This window comes from Mesoplodon densirostris, chromosome 19, assembly GCF_025265405.1.
Source record: "Mesoplodon densirostris isolate mMesDen1 chromosome 19, mMesDen1 primary haplotype, whole genome shotgun sequence".
NCBI lineage: Eukaryota > Metazoa > Chordata > Mammalia > Artiodactyla > Ziphiidae > Mesoplodon > Mesoplodon densirostris.
The window spans coordinates 65003850-65013496 of NC_082679.1; the positions used below are offsets into that span (position 1 = coordinate 65003850).

At 57.9% G+C, this 9647-nt stretch overlaps 1 long non-coding RNA gene across 2 annotated transcripts; it reads right to left on the reverse strand.

Moving 5' to 3' along the window:
• Positions 1-5404: 5404 nt before the first annotated feature.
• On the reverse strand, positions 5405-8840 carry LOC132480313 (uncharacterized). 2 transcript variants are annotated; one of them, XR_009530629.1, is made up of 3 exons: positions 7424-8840; positions 7067-7155; positions 5405-6477 (listed from the first exon to the last, which is right to left on the reverse strand). It is a non-coding gene; the product is annotated as an uncharacterized LOC132480313 (long non-coding RNA). The 2 variants fall into 2 exon arrangements; XR_009530630.1 differs by having other exon boundaries at positions 7067-7158.
• Between the last annotated feature and the right edge of the window lie 807 nt (positions 8841-9647).

Below are 9647 nucleotides of genomic sequence, written 5' to 3' on the forward strand. Positions count from 1 at the left end.
CACTTGCCACCAGAGGGTCCTGGCCATGAGAAGTCAACTCCCTGGGACTGGATTGGCCTGGGGGCCGGGCTCGGTCATGAATATCCTCCACCATCCTTGGCAAATAGGAGCTGTGATGGGGGCAAGTGAGGGGGACCGAGGGTCCCATTTAACTTATCACAGCAGACGGGGTGCCATCTCACAAGCCGTCAGAAGGAGAGCATTCAGATTCCTGATCCAAATCCCGTCTCCTCCCTATTCTGCCTGCATCTGGTCACCATGGGCGCTGACTTTACGTCGCTACTCCCAGGCTGCCGTATCTTGGGGTGGGGACAGTTCCGACCGTCTGGACGCTCTTGTGGGGATCAAGTGCTACCGTGTATAAAGCACAACAGCTGGGCACATGGTTTACGCTCAAGACGACCTAATTCATTATCATCACTACCGCCTCACTCAGTGCACGCGGGTCCTGTGGCTGCCACAACAAGCGACCACAAAATGAGTGGCTTCGAGCTCCACGCGTTTCTTACCTTACTGTTCTGGAGGTCAGAAATCTCACTGGGTGAAAATCACGGTGTCGGCAGAATGACACGCCCTGGAGGCTCCAGGAGTGAGTGTGTCTCCTGCCTGTTCCAGCTTCTGGAGGCACCTGCGTTTCCTGGCTCGTGGCCCCTTCCCCTACCTTCCACACCAGCCCTGTAGAGTCTTCAGACCTCTCACGGACTCAGGCCGTCCTGTCTCCCTCTTACCTGGACCCTCGTGGCGACACTGGGCACCCTCTCCCACCATAATCCAGGGTCATCTCCCATCTCAGGGTCGCTAACTTGTCCCCCTTTGCGCAGGGACTCTGCCATGCAGGGTAACGTTCACAGGCTCTGGGTCAGCGCATGGACATCTTTGGGATTCATTATTCCGTTCTCCACAGGGCCTTTCCCCGGGGGCCCCAGGGGGAGAGGGTTAGGGCTAGGGGCGGGGGGCTGGGGCAGGGACTCATCCTATTTACAAGTTTACCGGAGCCGCTCCAGTAAGGGAATCACGGAGGGATGGGGATGGGGGAGGTCAGCTCTCCGCCCCCTGGCCCCAGTCCGCCCCGTGTCTACACTGCCTTGAGGACAGATGTTGCCACCTGGAGTCCATTCAGAGGCTGTGGCCAGGACGGTGGAGGCATCCACGCAGGACCCAGAGCCACGCTCTGGAAGACCTAGGAGGTTCCAGCCAGAGGCTATGAGGTGTTTGACCCTGGCCTTCTCACTCACTTATTTATTTTGAAACCATTTTAATTGCAAAACTAGCACAGGGTTCGGGTACCTCCCCCGGGCCCTCCTGATATCGACTTGCGACGCAGAGCGGGACAATTCATGTTGATTCATGGCAATCCATCCCCCTCCAGACTCAGCGGAACCTCACCAGCTGACCCGTGACCTCCTTTCTCTGGTTGAGGGTCCAGCCAGGGTCCCACATGGCATCGGTTGGCCGTGGCCCCTTAGTTAGTCTCTTCCCATCCGGGATCGTTCCTCAGTCGCCCGTGACCTTGACACTTTTGAAAAGGGAGTACTGGCCAGTTATTTTGAAAACGTACCTCAGTTTGCATTTGTGTGATATTTTTCACCATGACACAGAGGTTGTGTATTTTGGCGGGAATCCCGCAGAAGTGATGTCGTGTCCTTCTCGGAGCGTGAGCCTGGGGTCACCTGTGCCTCTGGGTCCCACTCCCGGCCGTGGTGACGTCCATCACTTGGTTAAGTGGTGCCGCGTGGCCGCGCTGTAAGCTACTCCTTTTCTCTTTGTAATTAAGGTGCGTCTCACGTGACTGTGTAAATCTCCTCTTTGCCGTGGAGCTCTGGTGTGCTGCTTTTAGCATCCATCGATGGTCCTTGTCGGCAGCAGCTCGTCCTGCCACGTTTGAGGCACAAACACTCACTCCCCTGCACCGACTGCCCGGGCTGTGCTGGGAGAGGTCTGCCCTCCCGCACGCAGGGACGGAAGCAATGCTGTGAACCATTATGGACTCACGGACACTGTTTTATTCTATTGGTTACTCCTGTGTCATCATTACTGTAATTGCTGGTTATGCCTCTGTCACTATCATTATTGATTTTGTTGCTGAAATTGTCCCAGGCTTGCCTGGCCTTTCTGCACTCAAACAGGAGCCATGGCTGGGGTTTTGTGCTCAAAGTGAAAGCAAACTCTCCTTTGCTTGGGGCCCTCGGCCCCTGCAGACCACACGGGACCGTCTCTGCCTGGGGCTCGTAGACCTCCGAGGGGCTGTGACAATTCAGAAGGACACACCGAACGGCCGACACCCCGGTGACGGTGTTCCACTCTCAAGGGAGGTTTGTGGGGGACGGGGGGAGGCATGGAGGCACCACTCGGGCGTCCCCCAAACTGCGGGAGCTGCTGTCTTTCTTTCAGGATGAAAATGTGTCTTACCTGCGACCTCAGCCCACCTAAACTGGCCCTCACGTGTCCACGTTTGGTTTGGGAGTTTCACAAAGCGGACGTCTGTGTCCCAGGGGTGGCCAGTAGGACAGAGGGTGGGCGCCTTCTCCAGTCATCCTTGCCCAGGTCTCCGTGGTCCCCAGCGGCAGGACCACAGTCCCAACTACAAGGCTGCTTGCTCCCCACTGGAGCACCAGCTAAGGGAACAGAGAAACGGGGGTCTCCGGGCGCCGGCCAGGGCCTGGCAAGGTTTGGGGGGCCTACACAGGAAGCCGAAGCCAGGGGTTCTCAGAGACAGTGGAACCATCCCGTTGGAGCACCGTGGTTGCCGAGGCCTGCAGGGCACTGCTGGCCCTAGGGCCGGGCTCGTCCACGTTCAGCCACGCACAGGCCAGCCCACGCGAGGAAGTGTCCCAGGAGCCCCTGCCTTTGGAGCGTCCTGCGGGCGTCCCCTCATCTGGCTCCTGTTTTCCTTCCATCACAATATGCATGATCTCAAGGCACCGACTTTTCCAGGAACACAACCGCTAATTGAATCCGAGGAGGTGCTAATTCTGCTTTTTGGCGGCTCACCAGGAGTCCGTGTTCCCCTGGGACGCCTCGTGGGCAGCGCTGCTCTGGACGCTAAGCCCCCCTCACCCTGCAGGTGCAGCTGCCCCGTCACAGTGATTCTAGCAATGGGAGCAAACAGCTGGGTCTCCATCCGGGTCCTCCTTTGAAACTGCTTAACCAGGAGAGCTGAAGGCCAAGGTACCGGAACTAGAGACGGGCTGGGATGTGAAAGCGGTCTGAGTGGCGCGGAAGCCTGGGCTTCACCCTCCCCCAGGAGGCCCACGAGGAGTGGCCTCCACCCTCTTCCCTCGCACTTAGGGCACCGGAACACTTGCAAGGAACACAGGGAGGCCCTGAGGCTCTCAGGAGGAAGCACACATCCCAGGCGCTATGATAAACGAAAACAGGCACTTAGAAAGCAAAGCAAAGCGACCGTGGCCGCAGAGAGGAGGCTGCCCGTGTGAGCGCTCCCTGTGCCGGGGTCCACCCACGTGTGTGCTGACTACCTAGCACGCGCCAGGCACCACCATCTCCCAGGGGTGCCTCCTCGAGCCAGACCTGCCTTCTGTCACCAGCCAGTCACTGGCTCCGGCCCCTGGGGTCCAGGGCCCCGTCTGGAATGCTGAACAATCGGTGAAGAGACCAACTTTCCAGGAGACGTATTTATGAAAAAACAGAAGCAGTGCCCCCCTCAGAGCAGCTCCCACGCTGGGGACTCGGGGGACGCGGGCGGCACAGAGCCCCTGGGAGGTGGCACGGAAGCCCCCGGTGTCCACACATGAAAGCACGCCATCCAGCTCGATCCCGGATGCGCATCCTCCGTCCAAATGATGAGAGAGGAAATGTGATATTATTTTAGGACTGGCCTCCGCATAATAGCCGACAAGGGCAGAGAGAACAATCCAGCGCTTGTATCAAACACAAGCAGGCCTGTGCGCTCACCCCGCCTCTGCTCCAGGAAGGGGGTTTGGCGTCGAGGGCCTGGGCCTTCTGGACAGATGGCCGGGCCTCTGGGTCGGGCTCCGGAGCCCGTGACAGCCTTGACGGGCCAAGGAGAGGGGAGGACGGTGGGGACGAGGACCCTGCGTGCTTGCGCGTCTGTGGAGGGTTCCCCTGGGGATGGACGCAGCCCCGCTCCAGCAGCAGACAAAGCAGAGCCCCCTGCCCAGTCTCAGAGGCCTGACGGCTCTGCCATCGCCTTTGAAGGCATTGTGGTGCTGTCAGGCTCTGCTTCTCCGGGGCTGGAGCTTGGTCCTTGGCTGGGAGCAGCCCAGGGAGCGTGTGGCCCGGAGAGCGTGGCCTCTGCGGTGGCTGTGCTCCTTGTTGAACCTGAGGGCCTGTCCCCACCGTTGTCCTTCTCTGAGGGGAGTGGGGAGTGGCCCAGCCTCAGGGAGCTCTCTGGCCAGGGATTCCCCCTCCCCCGCCGGGGAATAAGCCCCCCCCTGGAGGTAGGTCCAGCCCTATGGTCTCTCCTGGAGCAGGGGCCACTTCCTGCTGGGCACCCTCAGACAAGTCACCCCGCCCCCCTGGCCTCAGTGGCACTTCCTCCAAGGGGACCCGGTCCGGCTGACCCCAGGCTGGTAACAAGTATCCAGGAGCCAACACTGAGCCGGTGACACTGAGCCCCACACAGGCTCTGACCTCACGTCAGCTGACCTCAGGAGTCCTTCCCTGGCCGTTTCACACAGGAGCCCACCTCCCAGGCCATGCCCTGCACCCACCATTGGGGGACCGCGTCCAGTCTGGCATGCAAATGACATGCAAATCCGGCCCTAGGGCTCAGGCCTGCTCGCTTCTTCCCTGGGCCCCTCCACGTCGTCGTCGGCCTGTAGGCAGGGCCGAGTGGGTCCTTGTGGTGTTCCAAATCAGCCTGAGGTCGGCGTAGCAGGTCCAGGGGGCCGCCCATCCACACCTGGACCTGTGAGGCCTCCTCTCGCACTTCTCCATGTGGAAAGAACATGGGAATTGAGGTCGGCCAAAGTAGGGTTTAGTAATGTTGGCCCACAGCCCATTGCTGTGTGACCTGGGGTGAATCACTTGGCCTCTCTGGGCCCAGCCCCTCATCGGGCGGTGGGGTGCTCAGTTCACACAGCACTCCCCGAGCACATGGGCGTTCTCGTGACAGTTCCATGGGGTGACACTGTCCCACCACCCCATCTCTCAGATGACAAAGCAGGCTGTCACAGGGCTGTGGGGGTGAGGGCTGTGCAGTCACAGAAGCCACCGCCGGACCATCGACCCCAGCCTCAGGGACTTCAGCACAGTCACAACAAGCTGCTGCCGCCACAGCCTCAGAAACCACAGCTGTCTGCTCCGTCTGCTCCCGCCCCGGGGACCCCCCCTCTGCCGCCAACTTGAGCCCCAGCAGGCCAGCAGGCGGTGGCTTTGAGCTCTTGGGCCAAGACCACTGCTTTTAATTGCATTGTTTTCCTGTTTCAAAAATAATACCTGTTTTTTACACAAAGTTTGGAAACTACAGCAAAACCCAAACAGGGAAATTTCAAAATTCCGCTTGATTCTGCAGCCCAGGGATGCCCACTGCTGACTCGGCAGGCTCCTGCGCCCCGAGCACACAAGTCTCATTGCTTTTTCATGAAATTAGCACTGATGTCTCTTGTAAGCGGCTTTTCACGCTGACACAGAAGGAACAGTTTCCTGGGCGGCGGACGCGGGATTCCAGTGCTTTCTGGCGTCAGGCTCTATCACGGCTTTTATGTAGATCACGTCCACCTTAGACATCACGAGGTGAGGGGAGGGCACACCTCGCCTGGTGTGACTGCTTCCAGGATGAACTCACAAAAGGGAAGAAGACTCTGGGAAACAGCCCTGTGAGTTATCCGTGTCGCATGCCCTGGCCAGACTCGCAGAGTCTATGTGTTTTAAATCTTTGACAATTTGCTGAAGAAAAACAGCAAAGTGTCAGTCACATCACTGATGTCTCCATGCTTCACGGAAGCAGCGTGTTCTGTGCATCGGCCATGGTATTTCTTCCTCAAGTCGCCTGTTCGTGTCACCGCCTGTTTCTTGGTTCCCCGGGTGGTGCCTGCGTTTTCCAGGGCGGCCATAACAAATCACCACAAACTGGGTGGGTTAAAGCAACAGACATGTATCCTCTCACAGTTCTGGGGCCAGATGCCCCAAATCCAGGTGTCGTGCGGCTGTGCTCACTCCAGAGGCTCTGGGTGGGGGGTCCCTCCTGCCTCCTCCAGCTCTGGGGGGCTCCATGATCACATGGCCCTTTCTTCTGAGTCTGTCCAAATCGCCCTCTTTTCATAAAGACCCCAGCTATTGGAATCACCACCCTAGTCCAGCATGATCTCATCTTAATGTTGATGATATCTGCAAAGGCCCTGTTTCCAAATAAGGCCCATTCGCAGGTAATGGCAGAGAACTTGAGCCTACCTTTTAGGGGGACACAACTCGCTCCGGTACACTTTGCTTTTCTCTCGGCGAATGAAAGAGGCGTCTCCCTGCAGAGCTCTCTGACGAGCTGCTCCGAGCGGCGCTCTGTCGGGTTCCAGAAGGATTCAGAGAGGGGCATGAGACCCCAGCCCTCAGGTGACCGCAGGCTGAGCACCTCGGGACCCACCCCTCCCGCGTCTCCACCCCCTCCAGGGCTGACATCTGTCTCCTGGGCTGTGTCCCGGGCAGAGGGTAGGCGTCCCCACGTGTCTGCGGAGCCCGGCCCTCCCCTGCTGTAACCTGTGTGTCCAGCCGTCCTCCAGAGATGGGGATGGTCACCCCGAGGAGGGAACTAGGTCCAGGGGGTTCAGAACGTGCCCCAGGCCGCCTAAGCTAACGGTCAGCTGTACAGCACACTGTCACTGCCACCTGAAGCCCTCCTGTACCGCACACTCCTTTGTCCCTGGAGACAGGGTGGCTCGCAGGGGTCACAGCTAAGAAGCCTCAGAGCCAGGACTGGAGCAGCTGCAGCAAAGGCCCTTCCCCCGACCGCATCTCCCCAACATGTCCCTCCAAACCCCACACCCTCCACCCCACATCTGCTCTGTGAGCCGGTCCTCAGACGCACAGCCCTGAGGCCCATCTCCACGGCCGCCTGGGCACAGTTCAGCCCAGCAAGATGCTGAGCGCTCACCTGCCCGTCCTGGTACCCCCAGCTTCCAGCTCCCAGGTCTTGCGGCCACTCCATCACGCGTGTCTGCATATGTTCAAACATTTAGTCTCCTGCTTAAAACAAAACAAAACAAAACCATTGCCTGGGGCGGAGCCAGCCCAGCATAATGTCCCCTGTGTCCTGGCCTGGGCGGCCCTGGGACAGAGGGACTCTCTGCATGTTCTCGGGCCCCAGACCCTCTGCTCAGCCGCTGCCCACACACCCCTTCAGCAGGCAGCTCACAGGAGGCCCTGGCCACAGGAAGACAGGAGGGGACGAGACAAGCTTCCCTAGGGGACAGCCACACGGCACCCGCAGCCCCTCAGTCCCAGTACTCACAGCAAGGACAGTGCTGGCGGGGGCCTCGGACCCCCACCACCACCTGTAGGCTGTTTTAGAAGCATCTGCTCTGGAGCGAGCTAAGAGCTGGTGGTGTCCATTTGAAGACATCGCTGGTCCCTTTCCGTGTTTTCTAACTAAAGCATGTCTTTGCTTTGTGTAGAATAACAATTAATAATAATGATTATAATGAAGAGGGAGGGGGAGAGGAAGAGGGAGTGCAAGGAGGAGAAGGAGATTCATTTTCGAAGCTCTTGCTGTGAGCTGGGCACTGAGCATCGTGACATGCTGCATCCCTGGCACAGCCCCGGGAGGAGGTCTGGGGTCGCAGGCGCTAACTTATCCTAAAATGCGTGCAACCACATGCCTGGAACATCAGCCCCATGCTCACACGGGACCCGACAGTGCACGGAGGGTTTGGTACGTGTCCAGCAGTTCAGTCCTCACGATAATCTCGAGAGAGGCCGGGCAGGACCGACCGTCCCCGCAGGGAACAGGAGGGGACCTGAGCCCCAAGCGGAGAGGTGACTTGCTCGAGGTCTCCAGCCACGCTTCCTGGAAGCAGAGCTCCAGTCCAGTCCCCTAGGTCTGTGCTGGAAAGTCCCGTCTCTCCAGCGACTGGAGAGGTCCATTGGAGCGGGTGCGGCTTTGGGGGTGCGGTGCTCCTGTCCCCGCCCTTCCCGGGATGTGTAACTATGGATGAACCTAGCCAGCCACCCAGGAGCCACACTGGAGCTTGATTGTTTCTTCTCGGTGAAGTCAGTGCCTTTGCTGTGCTGAATTTGTGGGTCTTGGAGGCATTGGTGTCTGCATTCTGGGATGTCGGGGGTCTGCTGGGGGTGCGTGCGTGCACACACACACACACACACACACACACACTCTCTCTCTCTCTCTCTCACAGAAGTAACCCTGTGTGTATGTATCTCTGCATGTCCAACGCCAGCTCGTTGCTGGATGTCCAGGTAAAGGCACCTCCAAGACAGGCTTTGTCGAAATGATGGCAGAAAATATAAATATCTGAAGGAGGAAGAAAGATCCTTGCAAAACCACTTGCTGTCAAACAAAAACTGTGTCAGAAAACCTTAAAGCCAGAAGGACCCTTTAGGAATCACCCAGTTCAACCTCACTGTTTCACAGAAGGAGAAACCGGAGCCCAGGAGGCAAGGTGACATAGCTGACATCATTCAGGACGCAGGTCTGTTCCTGCCATTGACAGCTCGGCTCTCACCCAGGCCCGGGCCTGCCACCCACCCAGAGGTCCTCACATCTGTGAAGTTCTACGTCACAAGCAGTGACGGCAGAAAACAGGAGCATCCCTTGAAGGAGAAAATTTGGAGGTAGTAAAAACATCATCCCCACCATCATCCCACCACCACCAGCATCCCCACCATCGTTACCATTATCACCATCATCACCATCATCATCACCATCATCCCCACCATCATCTCCACCACCATCCCCACCATCATCACCATCATCATCACCACCACCACCACCACCATCATCATCATCACCATCATCATCATCACCACCATCACCATCATTACGATTATCACCATCATCACCACCACCACCATCACCTTTATCATCACCACCACCAGCATCCCCACCATCATTACCATTATCACCATCATCATCACCACCACCACCACCACCATCATCACCATCACCATCATCACCACCATCACCATCATTACCATTATCACCATCATCACCACCACCACCATCATCATCATCACCATCATCACCACCACCACCATCATCACCACCACCACCATCCCCACCATCCCCACCATCATCACCACCACCAGCATCACCACCACCACCACCAGCATCATCATCATCACCATCATCACCACTACCACCATCACCTTTATCATCACCACCACCAGCATCACTACCGTCACCATCATTACCATTATCACCATCACCACCACCACCACCACCATCCCCACCATCATCACCATCATCATCGTCACCACATCACAATGCTGGTGGCAGGTCCACTGGCTCTGGGTCAGGCCCTTTCTTAAGCACTTTACAAACGTCATTTCCTTGAATCATCCTGACAACCAATACGTGTTGTCCCCATTTTCGAAGGACAAACCTGGGGCTCAGAAAATGGCAGGTGTCTGAAGTCCCACGGCTGGTGAGCGGCAGGGCTGCCCTCTTCCACCACCCACGGTCACAGTTTGCCCGGTGCCCAGATCGTGGAGGTATCTCA